The sequence below is a fragment of the Schistocerca gregaria genome, chromosome 2 (assembly GCF_023897955.1).
Source record: "Schistocerca gregaria isolate iqSchGreg1 chromosome 2, iqSchGreg1.2, whole genome shotgun sequence".
In the NCBI taxonomy this organism is placed as follows: domain Eukaryota; kingdom Metazoa; phylum Arthropoda; class Insecta; order Orthoptera; family Acrididae; genus Schistocerca; species Schistocerca gregaria.
The window spans coordinates 204,810,718-204,827,448 of record NC_064921.1 but is presented as its reverse complement, the minus strand read 5'-3'; the positions used below and the strand labels follow the sequence as shown (position 1 = coordinate 204,827,448).

Here is a 16,731-nt window from a genome sequence, read left to right as displayed (position 1 = left end):
TCATGCTGTGTTCCAAGATGAAAGGCCTGCTGTTTATACAGCTCGCATCATCCAGGACTGTTTTTGTGAGCACAAGGATGAATTGTCGCATCTTCCCTGGCCACCAGACACCAGGTCTCAATGTTACTGATCCTTTGTGCTCTACTTTGGAGAGCAGGGTGCGTTATCGCTATCCACCTCTATCATCGTTACCTGAACTTCCCACTCTTTTTCATGAAGAATGCTGTGTGTCCCTTGAAAACCATATAGGACCTGTATTAGTGTATTGCGAAACGACTGGAAGCTGTTTTGAATGCTAACGGTTTTTTTACACTTTATTAGGCATCCTAATGCGTTGTGTTTTTGGTCTTTTCATACTTTTATCCACCCCTTGTACTAGACCTCTTGTCAGCCAGTATGAGCGAAACACTGCCACAGCTACGTATGTGAACGATGGTGGTGTTATTGAAATCAGTATTCTGATGTTGCTGCATTCGTTACGCAATGACGTGAGACGTAATGGTGTACGCCTGCAGTATAGGATGTTCCTGTTGTGTAACAACGCCCCACCCACTCGACGTCAGTAACAGGCGCTATATAGCCGGCTTCACGAATGCAGCGTCCAGTGTCGTTGGAAGCCTCGCACGACTGAGATCACAAAACGCTCACCCGGCAGTGGACGAACTTTGCGCTCAAAATCGGAAAGAATCCCTTGGTTTCCGAAGTGACTACCTTCTGCTCGAATTCCGCAAGAAATTAAAGCAGCTGCAAGGTAAGAGGAACTGCCGTACTAAAATTTTTCCTACACTGATGGAGCAGTTGCAGGATATAAATTGTATAGATTGACATGTGACCTCAGCTACTAGGTACTATACCACTACTAGCATCTCATCGACAGCGGCGTGTGACAGCATCATCCGTCCTTGTACCCATGGGAATTGTATCCCTAAGTGCTAATAAGGAGACAATAGGGGTTTTTTCGTGTTATCTGTCGTGTTATTGTCCTGCGTAATAAATTTTAAATAGAGCGGAAAATGTCAAACAAATTGGCATGTTGCCAAAAATAAATTTGTGTCGCACTTATTTTCCATCATGAAACGGAGACGGTACAGAGTTTAACACAAAAATGAGCTCACCTTTGTGCTTACGTGCCAGTGCGAGCCGTCAGGCTCACAAAATAAGTTCAATTTTTGTTTTCCCGTTTCTATATTTTGCTGTGTTTCAAAAAGAAAAAAAAGTAGATAATCCTGATGCATTGAAGTGTAGGCAGCAGATCGGGTCACCGTTTGGCTGACGTTAATCACAACTTTCCAATTGTCATGAATACAGGCAGACTGAACGAACGTGAAGGTTGAAGAATCAAAATTTTCAAATAACTAAAAATCGCAAATAAACATGGAACTTCAGGGGAGTATAATTTTACAGTGTTGAATTGGAAAATATTTTATTCAGTAAGCGATTAGCAAAGTGAAAGAAATTGCAAAAACATATGCCTGTAAAACCTGCTCACAGGTTTTCTTGCATCTTTTAGCTGTTCTGTATCCGGGGAGGAAAAATTTGATCTCGCCCGTGATTCAAGTCCTGTCTGTCATACAGTTTGTCTGTGTAAGGTTCGTGTTCTTAATAATCGTGCACAATACACGTTGACAATCACTTTAACAAGAACAGCAATATATATTGAATACTTATGTGCCGTCGCATCAAGTAACTCTCAGCAGAAAAGTATTCATTTAGCTGATGTCAACACACTTGCAGGACTTTTTTTTTTTTTTGGGGGGGGGGGGGGACAGTTTCAATGTAATATTTTCTGCGACAAAATGCTATGTAACATGTAACAGGCTTAACACAGACATTTTGATTTATTCAATACTTCGTCAATGGGATATTGATTAATTATTAACCGTTCAGTTAGACACACGGAAACATAATCTGTGCTAGCATTTTACGCCCCTTAAAAATATAGCCAGATGTGATCTAACTGGCACTCTTTTGACTGCTTTCACGGTTGTTTACGTACATTCGACCTTTAGTATAGAATACCGATTTTCGATAGTTTCTGTCTACATTAAGACGCCAAACAGAGGGTATCCCCCTTCAGCCAGTGTGCAGTGTGTGTGTGTGTGTGTGTGTGTGTGTTTTGCCAAACGGCAACACCATACATTTACGAGTAGTTTCCTTAACATTATACTTAAATGTATGCTCTGTTGCCAACTTGCAACATCATGCAGTGGCATAGTGTCGATTTCCAGTGCGAACACTAAATTTATCGCCCCCTCCCCTTCCCCAGTTTTCACAATTAAGAAAAATACCTAAGCTCTGTCACTATTTCAGATGGATTCAAAATAAACGCGTTTATTGAATTAAAATTTTATTCTGTGTCCATTTAGCGACGCAAACTCTTTTAATACATTCGCTAAGGCTAATGAGTACCTCTTATTCAGTTGCCAAACTGTTAAACTCAACGTGGACATTGTAGATCTTAAATTATTTCTAATCCGTTTCAATTTAGAGAAGCTTTTCTCGAAATAGGCATTACTTACGACAGTTGGGGAGAATATTCTCAGCATTGTAACTTTTAGGTAGCCCTCCTTCACGTTTGGATTCAAAAACAATCTTTTAAAATAGCAGTAGGCCGCCGGAACAATAAGTTATTTCTTACACCTTGTTGAAGCTACGAAAGTCCTTAGATACATGTACTGAAGCTTTAACTCTTCTGTAAAAATCTTGAGGAGCTTGGTCGAGGCTGCATTCCTCATCTGCGACGCCCAGTATTAGTGCAGGCCTTAAGAAGTATTTTTTGGTCGAAGTCTGAAGTGGCTTGAAGCTTTCTCTAATTCCAGCAGTGGAAGTTCAGTAAAATTCCTCTCGTTCTTCCTCCAATGGTTCCAATAGCTCTGAGCACTATCGGACTTAACATCTGAGGTCATCAGTCCCTTAGAACTACTTAATCCTAACTAACCCAAGGACACCACACACATCCACGCCCGAGGCAGGATTCGAACCTGCGACCGTAACGGTCGCGCGGTTCCAGACTGAAGCGCCTAGAACCGCTCGGTCACATCGGCCGGCGTTCTTCTTCCAATTCTGTGTGTGAGGCGAGTATTTTCTGAGCACAGTGAGGTAGGTGTAGTCCCTCCGTTTGCAAATAATTCTGAACATCATTCACTTGACACATCACAGGTTGCCAAAGACCCAAGAAACACACAAACGAAAATGACTGCATTGCAACTAGCAAATTCCCTGCTTCCGTTATGCGTTCAAGCTTCTCTAGCGCTGTCAAAATCTCTTTGTAATGATTCCATGTCATGTGTTCCATCGCGTGTCCTGAACCCTCTTCGTACTTGTCTTCACCGAAAGCGCAACAACCTTCCTATTTGCCGAAGAAAGTAGCTGAATTCACCTACATCTTCACCTTCACCTCCACCGAAGCCACATGTAATCAAGCTGGGTTCAGAGATGTGGTATGAGCAGGGAACAAATTTACTCGTTGCTGCACTCCTGTCTGTCTTCTGACCTTTGTAACAGCATTATCACAAGGTTGCCTTTTACAGTTCGTTATGTAGAGTCCGTAAGTGTCGAGTTTACCGTTGGTGTCGAGTTTACTTACTCTTATTAATACGTTCGGCTGTTTTGTTTTTTGTGTCAATAAAATCTGTAAGAGATTCCGATTTTCAGTCATCACGTATTGTGATCTTTGCGGGAATTATCCGGGGTACTGTCGAATATCAGGAAATACTGCTTGGCCTCTCGAACCTGACCTAGTCTATAATTTTTTGGCTAACTTTCTTCCCCACAATTTCCATACACTCGTTTTTAATTTCTGGTGACATATGATAAGTGAAACCTTATTAAATGTTCTCGGAGAACAGGATCGTACTTCTACAGTAGATGCAACAGATCTAAAAAGTTGGCTCTATGAGCACAGGTGTCGCTTTCCCTGTGGCCGCGTAAAGCTAAATTTTGTTTAGCTAAGAATGTTATTATGTCAAACGTTCTGGTTAGCATTTCATGGAATTTTTTAAATTTCTTTTGCCACGACTTCTTGCTCTTTTTTATCAGTTGACTGCCCCTTCTCAAATATTGATTCCAACTCCTTCAATTTGAAAAATTTTTATGTAGCACTTCATCCATGGCTGGTGACTGTGGGGTTCAATGTCCACAGTGTATTGAAACAGTCGGAGAGGTAAAACTTCGGTGTGTTCGGTGAGTGTGCTTTTTCAAACAAACGACAGCAGAAGCAAAACAATGATGCTTTAGAACGAGAATAAGCCACCCTAGTGCATAACACTTTTTCGACATTTCTCAATGTGTGGTGCCTAAGCCATTCTCGCTTTAGCTGTTTCATTGACAATACTTTCAGCGTGATAAAGAGTCTGAGTCTGATTCAACCGTGTGTGGTACTGTTGGCTCTTAAGCGAAGCCTGTATGAATGTCCCGAAAGACTTATGGACCTTACAGTACTAATAGAAATTGCATGTTTGAATCAATACTTTCAGGCTATTTTCCAATAATGTTTCCCACAGATTCTGACCCATATATTGCTCCATCAGCCACTATGAATTAGGGCACAAGGGAATTAACAGACATTGGCTACGGTCGGGCATTGATTGATATCAATGGGGAAAACTGTAAATTTGTACGGGACCGTGGTTCGAATTCGAGTCTCCTGCTTACTATGTAGATGCTCTGACCACTGAGCCATCTGGTCACAGTGTATAGGGTGAACATAAACAAAACAAAACTGCAGGGACTGATGCATCAGTCCCTGCATCTTAATAGGAACAAGGTCCTATTAAGATGGCGCTGACAAATGAAAGTTCAGCCTTTATACACTCCTGGAAATTGAAATAAGAACACCGTGAATTCATTGTCCCAGGAAGGGGAAACTTTATTGACACATTCTTGGGGTCAGATACATCACATGATCACACTGACAGAACCACAGGCACATAGACACAGGCAACAGAGCATGCACAATGTCGGCACTAGTACAGTGTATATCCACCTTTTGCAGCAATGCAGGCTGCTATTCTCCCATGGAGACGATCGTAGAGATGCTGGATGTAGTCCTGTGGAACGGCTTGCCATGCCATTTCCACCTGGCGCCTCAGTTGGACCAGCGTTCGTGCTGGACATGCAGACCGCGTGAGACGACGCTTCATCCAGTCCCAAACATGCTCAATGGGTGACAGATCCGGAGATCTTGCTGGCCAGAGTAGTTGACTTACACCTTCTAGAGCACGTTGGGTGGCACAGGATACATGCGGACGTGCATTGTCCTGTTGGAACAGCAAGTTCCCTTGCCGGTCTAGGAATGGTAGAACGATGGGTTCGATGACGGTTTGGATATACCGTGTACTATTCAGTGTCCCCTCGACGATCACCAGAGGTGTACGGCCAGTGTAGGAGATCGCTCCCCACACCATGATGACGGGTGTTGGCCCTGTGTGCCTCGGTCGTATGCAGTCCTGATTGTGGCGCTCACCTGCACGACGCCAAACACGCATACGACCATCATTGGCACCAAGGCAGAAGCGACTCTCATCGCTGAAGACGACACGTCTCCATTCGTCCCTCCATTCACGCCTGTCGCGTCACCACTGGAGGCGGGCTGCACGATGTTGGGGCGTGAGCGGAAGACGGCCTAACGGTGTGTGGGACCGTAGCCCAGCTTCATGGAGACGGTTGCGAATGGTCCTCGCCGATACCCCAGGAGCAACAGTGTCCCTAATTTGCTGGGAAGTGGCGGTGCGGTCCCCTACGGCACTGCGTAGTATCCTACGGTCTTGGCGTGCATCCGTGCGTCGCTGCGGTCCGGTCCCAGGTCGACGGGCACGTGCACCTTCCGCCGACCACTGGCGACAACATCGATGTACTGTGGAGACCTCACGCCCCACGTGTTGAGCAATTCGGCGGTACGTCCACCCGGCCTCCCGCATGCCCACTATACGCCCTCGCTCAAAGTCCGTCAACTGCACATACGGTTCACGTCCACGATGTCGCGGCATGCTACCAGTGTTAAAGACTGCGATGCAGCTCCGTATGCCACGGCAAACTGGCTGACACTGACGGCGGCGGTGCACAAATGCTGCGCAGCTAGCGCCATTCGACGGCCAACACCGCGTTTCCTGGTGTGTCCGCTGTGCCGTGCGTGTGATCATTCCTTGTACAGCCCTCTCGCAGTGTCCGGAGCAAGTATGGTGGGTCTGACACACCGGTGTCAATGTGTTCTTTTTTCCATTTCCAGGAGTGTATATAAAATTAAGGCGAAACGGCCAGTGATCTCTTCAGCCCAGATGCATCCCATGCTCGAACTCTTACGGGAATCGGCGAAATGCTGCTAGTAATGAGGACAATGGGCAAGGGGCAGTGCATTAGTAATATGTGGGTAAGATGAGAATTTGCGTTTGGCGGGAGGCGTGCTGTAGTAGTGGAGCTGCGATGACCACTGGGCCCGGACGGGTTAGTGGTCAGAGGAACTCCCTAGTAAGCAGGAGACCCAGGTTCGAATTCCAGTTCGGCACAAATTTTCAACTTTCGCCATCGATTTCAATAAGTGGCCGTTCACAGCTAATGTCTGTAATTCCTTTCTGTATTAAAAGTCTGACACAGCTGATGCTACCATTTGTTCGGGTGTTGCAATTTCAGCAATCGTATCGGAATCCTGTGGAGCTAAAAAATTCGTGGTATTAGTTACAGGTCTTATCAAGTCATCGGTATCGGATCCTTCGGTTTTGAGCAGCAGTAGCCTCTGAAAAACTGAGACCTGATAGCCATGGCGTTGATTCTGATGTCTCGAAGGATACTCTCAAAGATTTTAGTACACCTCATTTTTTGGTGCTTTCTTCGTTGGCTTTTTATATTTCGGTACGATACTCGACTTTCTTAATCACCGAGCGAGATGGCGCAATGGTTAGCACACTGGACTCGCATTCGGGAGGACGACGGTTCAATCCCGTCTCCGGCCACCCTGATTTAGGTTTTCCGTGATTTCCCTAAATCGTTTCAGGCAATGCTGGGATGGTTCCTTGGAAACGGCACGGCCGATTTCCTTCTCCATCCTTCCCTCACCCGAGCTTGCTCTCCGTCTCTAATGGCCTCGTTGTCGACGGGACGTTAAACACCAATATCCTCCTCCTTTCTTAATCTTTTCATGGGTTGGGCATTATAAAGACACGAAACCACGACAGAAATAAAAAAAGTCACGAATGCATTGCGCACATGTAAAATAAAATTTCTTCTAGTTCAATACGTTAAGCGAATAAATAACATTCTTCGTGTGTGAAACCGAAAATCCGTTGAAGAGTTTAAAAATAAAGCAAACACTTACCTTAACACTCCTGTATATTCCTAACGCTGCGAGGTGGCACAGTGGTTAGAGCGCTGGACTCGCATTCGGGAGGACGACGGTTCAATCCCGCTTCCGCCCATCCTGATTCAGGTTTTCCGTGATATCCCTAAATCGCTTCAGGCAAATGCAGGAATGGTTCCTTTAAAAGCACACGGACGACTTCCTTCACCATCCTTTCCTAATCCGATGGAACCGATGACCTCGCTGTTTGCCTGGCCGGAGTGGCCGCGCGGTTCTAGGCGTTACAGTCTGGAACCGCGCGACCGCTACGGTCGCAGGTTCGAATCCTAGCTCGGGCATGGATATGTGTGATGTCCTTAGGTTAGTTATGTTTAAGTAGTTCTAAGTTCTAGGGGCTGATGACCTCAGTCCCATAGTGCTCAGAGCCATTTGATCCATTTGGACCTCACTGTTCGGTTCCTCCCCCCCGCCCCAACCCCCCCCCCCACCCCCAAACCAACCAAGCAACTTGTATATTCGGTGAATTGTGTAAAACAAACAAACTTGAATTTGCAATAACCAACAAATGTAGATACACATGAAACTTTATCAGAGTATGAAATAAAGAATATCAACACTGCACTAGAAGCACGAAATCAAAACTTTCATGAGTTGTTCAAGGACCAAAAAAATGTTCAAATATGTGTGAAATCTTATGGGACTTAACTGCTAAGGCCATGAGTCCCTAAGCTTACACACTACTTAACCTAAATTATCCTGAGGACAAACACACACACCCATGCCTGAGGGAGGACTCGAACCTCCGCCCGTTCAAGGACAATAGAGATTAATTCAAAAATCAAAACAGACACACTAACTGTATTTCTTGCGTGCCAAAACCGGATCACCGCCGGCAATGTCGCTTTCGAAATGACGTAAAATTTATTCTCCAGTTCAGATAAAATTTTTGACAAGGTTTTGGTATAGTTGTTTAGATCGAATCTTACAAATATGTTCCGAACCACTTCCACTTGCCGAAATCCCCTGAAATTCTGCGCAAGTGCCCATGCATTCAGGCCGACAATGCAGTTAGATTTAATGACCATGGCGTGATGCTACAGATAGGATTTTTCCATCATGCCCCCCCCCCCCCGACCTGTCCCCTCCTCCTCCACCCTCTCGGGGCCACGGGCCCCCTATCCGAACCTCGCCCCAACCTCTCACGCTACGCCACTGACCCCATACAAGAGAAGATTAATTTGTACGTAGATCCACTGGTGTCAAGCAAGGACAGTCAGCATGCCATCCCATAAGATTTGGGACGATTTTATATTTTCCTGGCTCCATGCGAACGCTGACCTGAGAACAATCACCTAATCAGCTTGTTTCCTGTCGAATCACGTCTATCTGAACCTATAGCCTGTGAAGCAATACTTTTTTTTTTTGTATGTTTGTCCCCATTTACACTTCCCGTCAGTAAGCTAAACCCCAATACGAAACTCTCCAATGAGCCCTAGCCAAACGTTTACCCCTCTTCCCCGCCATCACTACATTAGTATCCAAGCAGTAAATGATCCACACTCTCCAGCCAAAGGTTCGTTGTCGATCTTTCTCGTCCTTATCGCTTGTTTGAGTTGCAGTGTCAGTAGGCTGGTCGTAGTTAACTCCGCCGAGTTATCGATGAGTACAGGTCTGACTGCAGCAGTGGCCCATGTGCGTAAACAAGTACCGGAAATGGGATGGTCGGACTAAGTGGGGAGTCGGACCATCCGAGGTCGAATTAGCGAGGTTCTACTGCAACTACATCTTCAGGCCATTCGGAAACTCTGAATTACATACGATTCAATAGTGAATATTACTTCAAAACTGAGAAACAAGTTGTCTGTAGGGAATAAAGAAATAGTAAACATTCGAGGAGCCCAGTTTTGAGGTAGCGAATTCGTACAAACAGACGTTCGATTGTCAAATGGCTCTGAGCACTATGGGACTTAACATCTGAGGTCATCAGTCCCCTAGAACTTAGAACTACTTAAACCTAACTAACCTAAGGACATCACACACATCCACACCAGAGGCAGGATTCGAACCTGCGACCGTAGCAGTCGCGCGGTTCCGGACTGAAGCGCCTAGAACCGCTCGGTCACCGCGGCCGGCTTCGATTGTCATTGGTATGCTGAGTTAACAATTGTATTAATGTCATGCATGAACGAAACCTATGGAAAGGAAAAGGGTCTATAAGAGCAATTTTTAATGACAAAACCCACGGACTATGTCAAAAAGTTCAAATTTAATCGTAAAAAATCCCATAGTCTACATCAATACATTACTTGTCTCTCTTCTGAAGCAATCCGGATTGACTTATTGAGAGTAACACTGTTCGCGATGTGTTTCTGATCGTTTGTCTCAAGACTACAAGACGTGTAAACCTCTTCATCCCTGCATAACTGCTGCAGCCTAAACCCGTATGAATCTGTTCACTATATTCAAGCCATGGTCTTCCATTACAATATATAACCCCCTCCCTTCTATAACCAAATTAATTATTAGTTGATAGCTCGGGACGTGTCCTATCAACCTACCACTTCTTTAAGTCAGAAGTTGTGTCGTACGTCCCTTCTTTCCCCGATTCGATTCTGTGTCTCTTCATACGTTATTTGACGTACCCATCTAGTCCTTAGCATCTACTGTAGTGCCACATTTCAAAAGCTTTTATTTTCTTCTTGACTGTACTGTCAATGGTCTACGTTTCACTTCTATGTAAAGCTGAAGTTCACACAATTGCTTTCAGCACAAAATATCCTTACATCTTAATTGTGCGTGGCATTGGGTATGGCTCTCATAAACCCACTGATTTCCATTCGTGTGACAGTCGCGGTATCCTGACCAACGCGACCAGCAAAATCGTGGAAACGATAAACCCGTCTCTATAGGCCAAAATCCTGCCTCTCTCCAATTTCGTGTGCTGGTAGAAGTTAGTGACACGAGGCGTAACACAATCTTCTCACAAACACACATAATTCAAAAGCGATTTCTGAAAGAAAAACCTGCTGTGTGACTTCTCGACAGTAGAGAACTAGCTTAGCGCTCACTCCTTCGCTGGCGTAGACTGTATGTTTCCATAGATTTGTTTGTCTTTCTTCAATTGATTTTTTATGAACCGCGCGACTGCTACGGTCGCAGGTTCGAATCCTGCCTCGGGCATGGATGTGTGTGATGTCCTTAGGTTAGTTAGGTTTAAGTAGTTCTAAGTTCTAGGGGACTGATGACCATAGATGTTAAGTCCCATAGTGCTCAGAGCCATTTGAACCTTTTCTTTATGTTGTTCACAAACTGCAACACCGTCTAAACTTTTCACGCTAATTAAGGCCATAGAATCATGTCCTTTCCGCAATCTACTTCTGACCAAAAAGCAATTCTGGTAGTTGCAACCCCAGGTGTTTGGTAAAAATGCCTTCTGCGTTCTTGTGGGGATATTCCCATGGAAACTTTCATCTACTAATAGATATTCCCATATATATAAACGAGAAGTAAATACCAATTTTCATCGATTTAGCTATAAGAAAGTTTTAGAAAAACGAAATATTTTGGTAAAAATTTGCATCTCATAATTCACCCCATTATGGTTCGAATGTCTGAAAACAGTGAAACATAATTTTTCTCATTTCTGAGTGGGTAACCAAATACCAACTTTTCGTAGTTCTAGCTTCAAAATTGCCTTGATGGCGATATGTTTTCAAAATCTTTCCAGTCCTCATCTCACCCCCCTTAGAAGTCGAATTTCGAACAATCCCTTCTTAAACGATGCCTACAGTATGCGATCAACACCGTATCCAGATTTCAAGTTTCTGTCCTTAGCGGTTTGGGGTGGGCAATGACGAGTCAGTCAGGATATTGTCTTTTAAAGGTCTGTATAGAGAATGTAGATTGCGTTACTCTTACCCATCTTACAAGTTAGTTGTCATGAAAATGCTAATCATTTCCATATTAATGCACGTATTACACTGTACGCAAACCTGACATATGTTGCATGCCGCATTCATCATGGACTTGCCATTTCAATGGTCAGCAGCATATATAACGAAAAGACGGTTGTTGCGGCAAAACAGACTTTGCGAGGCACATCTGACTGTCCCTTCTGTTTATAAATAAAGTTTATAAAGACGTGTAGTGTAGTTGAATTCTTAAGCTCCGAATGCAGAACGTAACACGAAAGTGAGAATTGCTCTTGCCAGTAATAATCGTTGTTCAGGCTTCCTTGAAATTTACCAGCTGCTTTTAATGGTTACTGGTTTGTTTACCGCAGTTATGTAAATTTGTCTCTGAAGAGCCCGTCGTCGGCTTCGTAGCTGCATTGACTGTTTCAGCATAGCATAGCAGAAGCTTGATCGCAGCCGGTCGTGCTGTGAGCCAAGGTCGCCTTACTTCTCCCTCTCCCTCGTTCCCCTTCTCTCCCTCCGTCCCTCCCTCCTCTCTCTCTCTCTCTCTCTCTCTCTCTCTCTCTCTCTCTCTCTCTCTCTCTCTCTCTCTCTCTGAGTTAGCCTTCTACGCATCTTCCTTTTTTCTTCGGCAGTGAGCAAGGCCGTGAAAAACAAACGTTTCTGTCATAATAAGCGGCTTGCCGGGCTCGATTGAGGCCTACACAGCGTCGGCTTCTTGGCGCGATGTGCAGCCAACTGTGTTAGAAAACCCGCGGGAGACCATTCTGTTGGGTAGCGCAGATGACTGTAAAACATTCTCATATTAAGTTACTCTTGCTGACAGTTCTACTCAGTACCTCAGTATAATACAGCTGGATGCAAATTATTTGATGCAGAAGGAAACGGTAGTTAACGTGCTGGGAGAGTGTGTTTTTAACAAAAGAGATATAAAAAACAGTCTATAGTTACAATATTTGCCAAATGAGATGGGATACTTTGAACATTTAGATACAAGGTATGTATAATTAGAGCATGAATGAAACTGTGATGCGTCTCATAGTCGCAAGGCTTGCTTTATTTTCTCATTGATCACACACCATACCCTGCACATTGTAAACCGCCCATATTATTTTAGTGCTTTTATTAATGAAAATAATTAATTAAAATTTACTTTAGCTAGTTACGAAATTAGACAACAGGTATTAATAATTAGCCACATATTGATGGCTGACTTACTCCCAACGTATATGTGCCAACAAATGAAGTGCTGACCGTGAGACTAAGATGTTTGCCCTTTTATCTCATATTTATATGTGGTTCTGTCCCTTCCAAAATAATTTCATTAATAATGAAGAGGTTTTTAATATGAGAACACTTTTGTACGATGCAGTTATTTTATTCTAAAGGGATTAAAGGATAACATACCTATTGGTTCAGATTTCATTCACACTACAATTGCAGTCGCTCATTTATCACACCCTTGTGTGAATGTACCACTCGGAATCTGCTCAGCAAGCTTGCTCCGGCTCTGCTGACAATATTCCGCAACATCGCAGAACTTACTCTTTTTTTTTACGAGCTCCCTGTACCGGCCCTGTTGACTTGGTCTTAGGCTTGCTCGGGCTCGAATTACTCATTCTTTGCGCCAAAATATTTCCAGGCTTGACTTTCTCCCTTCTAGAACGATGGGGCAGCAATGTACTGTAGCTGTGCCGTAGCCAAAAGTGCTGAAAGGTAGATTCGATCCTTCAAGTATAGGATCGATAGCTATACCCTTTCTACATCAGTGTGGAATAGGAAAAAATGTGATAAAGAGGGTGAGTAAACACCTCTGGCACACGTGAAGTTAATTTATCAGCATCCGTGGGAGCATGCGAGCCAAAGCTAACTAGTAATGGAACGAGTCAGTACCTAGTTCATATATGAAGACCACAGGGAAAGAAGGGGTTTAGTCAATTACATCGATTTTCCAGGAGAGCAATTTTAAAGGTTAAAACGTTACAGTGCCATTGGTTACTGAAAGATGCTTTTGTAATTTATGTGGCTGTGGGTGTGTGGCACTTTCCAGCCACGTTGGGTAGCGGTACTTGCGTCATCAGTTAACGTCACGGCAGTCATCTTGAATGATGTCAACCGCTTCACACTGCGACGTCTTGGATCACTGTACTTTGGGACGATGTCCTTGTTGTCTGCGAGAGGCAGTAGATCAGAGCGTCTTACTGTCAGTTTAGAACCTGACAAAGACTTCGAAGTCGTGGCAGAAAAACAAAATTTTTTGCAGTGTACAGATCATTTTAGAGCAGAAAAAAATAATGTTTCAAACAACGAGACAGGGTCACAGGTAGCGTCTCTTGCGGCTTACAGTATGGTCTGTGGGGTATACGGTCATCATCCTACAGTACAGGTGATGGAACTTTAAACTGGTCTGTGAAGTTGATCAATACCTGTATATTTGATAGGATCGTCACATTTACTCGATGCCAGCATGTATGCGGTATTTGTTTTCTATATACGGGAGGAGGGAGAGGCAGTAAAAATCTTATCTGGTTATCTATCAGATGAAGTTAGTTGAACTTTTATAGGTCATAATTTTTCTCTGATGGATGGTACAGAATAACGAAGAGAGCGTGTTGGGGAGATAGATGTCAATGGACATGGATCTGTAGTATTTGTATGTAGTTTAGAGAAGCACCACGATGTAGTAGCAAAATCCACGTACTTACCCCAGTTCCCACACTGTCTTTTATACTTCATGTTGCAGGAGCAGGCCTCATTTCCATAGAATGGTCAAAACACAGCTCTGTCACAGTAACTCAGTTTCGTCTGTTTCTGCACGAATTGCAGGAGGTGATAGATATAGTTTCCTCTGACCCCTACTCAGTTGCGAAGTACACTGGAACAATCATGTGCGCAAAGGTGCGGGGATGGTAGCGTAGTGTCTGAGGAGGCATTTGCAGGATGCATGGGGGCTACCTAAAATTATGCGGTAATTTTACAGTAGGAGATAGATTCGAGGAAGGTGGATCGTTTCGAGACATAAGAGTGCCAGAAATACCATTGAGTAGGGTTGTAATCGTTAAAGGACATGTTGCAGGTATGTGCTTGAATGGAAAGACTTGATTCCAAATCCCAGACAGCATTTCTAGTGGATAGCGTGGAATTAGAGATCTGAAAAGCTTGTGTACATGTCTTATGACCTCAATCATCACATCGTCTACTACTGTTTGTGATCCTTCTCAATTAACCATTGCCTATAGCCTAGTGGATATATCACGGACCCTCTGACACTGCATCGAGATAGAATGCGTTACAAATTCTATAGAATTATCTAGCTGGGGCGGTGTGAGGGAGTTGCAAATACCGCTTACATACCACGTTCCTTAGCCGAATCACCTTCAAAATGCGGTAATTTTATCACAAGGTTTCAATGTGGACTAAGTGTTGGTCTCATAATACACATTCCTACCATCCCCGTCTCGGCATTTGTCTGGAAAAAACCACCTCGTTCAGAGGTAATGTCGTACCTCAATTTATAAAGCCAGTATAGCTTTTAACAAGGACACTTGTATGCATCTGTACCAAGACCGCTTGTGACAGTAACATATAGTAGTCGCTGCAATCAGGTTTTTTTTTAACATCTGACCGATTACGTCTCTCTTTCTACGACACAGTGGTAGCACTCGCAAGAAAAAACCTATGAGACATGCCCACCCATCATTGATTTTTGGTCAGTATTATTGTGCATCATGTGGAATCATTTATTGGTCAAGTATTGTACTTAGTAGTAGTAGGGGATACGTGATAGGATTGCCTTGAGCATCACGCTTATCATGTATGTGTCTGTGTTCCAACATGTGCAAAAGGGAATGACTATGTCCAGTCATAAGGAAGGTATGGATTTGACATCGAGTGCTGGGATAGCAAAGGGAAGAGTGTGTCAAGTCATAAGAATGGTACATATATTTCTATTTCCAGAGCCACAGCTGTATTTCCGATACTTCACTCATTGTCGAATGTCGTTCAACTGAGATCTCAAGCCGGCCGCGGTGGTCTCGCGGTTCTAGGCGCGCAGTCGGGAACCGTACGACTGCTACGGTCGCAGGTTCGAATCCTGCCTCGGGCATGGATGTGTGTGATGTCCTTAGGTTAGTTAGGTTTAAGTAGTTCTAAGTTCTAGGGGACTAATGACCACAGCAGTTGAGTCCCATAGTGCTCAGAGCCATTTGAACCATTTTTTTGAGATCTCAATTGTAACATTTAGTGGTAAGTACATGGATAAAATATATATGTGACCGGTTTCCTAGGGTGATGATTCTACCTGTGCATGCTTGCCGAGCAGTGCTGGTGACCTGTGTGGGGATGATTCACGTTTCCCATTAACGGTAGAAGTCCTCCGAATGGAGAGACCTGTTGGAGTGCAGGGATGTAGACCTCTTAACCGTATGCTCCTCTAGACGACCGAATAGCAAACTAATACTTAGTATGTGTTGGATAGCTGTCGTGATCGCATGGAAATTTGACTAGATTCAATATGGACATGTGTTTGTGCTGGTCCATTTTTCCATCCCATATGAATTGTTCGGTTGACTGCTTCTTCACATTTGACGTCTTTATTTAGTTGGGAGAACATCGATTGTGTTGTGTGTATCTAGCATGTGGAAGACACATTTGCCGGTTCTCTAGACATGAGAAACACCTTAGTTGACCTTGTAAATTATAGGGATGATTTGGAATCTGTTACATCATCGACATCGGTACTCGAGGATGGAAATATCAGTTTCCTCTGTTTGTTTCTAGTTCTCACGTAAAGGTCCCCACAGTCAGGATAAGGCCTAAAGTTTCGGGTTTGTAGAGAAATAATTTCCAGTCTATATCTTCGGAATTATGTTGTGCGAACGATCGGTGTGCTACTGCTGTGTGCTTGATATCGAGAAGTACCGCGAAAATAGTAAAATATTAAGGCGAACCATGCAAAAATTCATGTGTTCTTGTAATCCCATAGTCTAGAGATGGGTGTAGAAAAGCAAGCAAGCAATCAGGTCCGGACCAGAAGCAGTAAAGTATATGTGACAAGGGGAAGCGAGTCCGAATTTGTAGAACAGTTCTGAGCATGACTTTGGTCCACTGAGGCTGAGCTGGTCATGCTCCCGTCCTCGGTGGGAGAGCAGTGTAATTGAGTAGGAGGATTTCCATATTTGATGATATATAGGGTACATGATGATATATTGATGGGTCGCAGGTCGATTTCACGTTCTAATATTCAAGCTCTGTCCCTCAGTGGGTGGGCGTTGTAATTGATTAAGAGTCTTACCATATTTGACGATATGTAGGGCTCGTTAGAGGATTTAATTGTTGGCGCAATATGGTGTCTGTATAAAATAGTTTTTTGCTGCTGAAAGCCTTGTCTACAGAAATAAGAAACAAGGCTGACAGTGCTCCCACATCGATGGCATCAGTAATTCGGCGGGTAAATTCGATAAGAGGCAGTCATAATGCTAGATTCATTCAAAACAAGACAGCCTTTGTGCTGGGACGTAGGAGTGT

The 16,731-nt window shown here is 43.9% G+C and overlaps 1 protein-coding gene across 1 annotated transcript in view; it reads left to right on the top strand.

The window, feature by feature from the left end:
* Positions 1 to 566: 566 nt before the first annotated feature.
* Positions 567 to 16,731, top strand: part of LOC126336691 (glutathione S-transferase-like) — a 94,180-nt gene continuing 78,015 nt past the window's right edge. The window contains exon 1 of the mRNA XM_050000642.1: positions 567 to 751. The gene's annotated coding sequence lies outside the window, so the exon portion shown is untranslated. The remainder of the gene's footprint in view (positions 752 to 16,731) is intronic.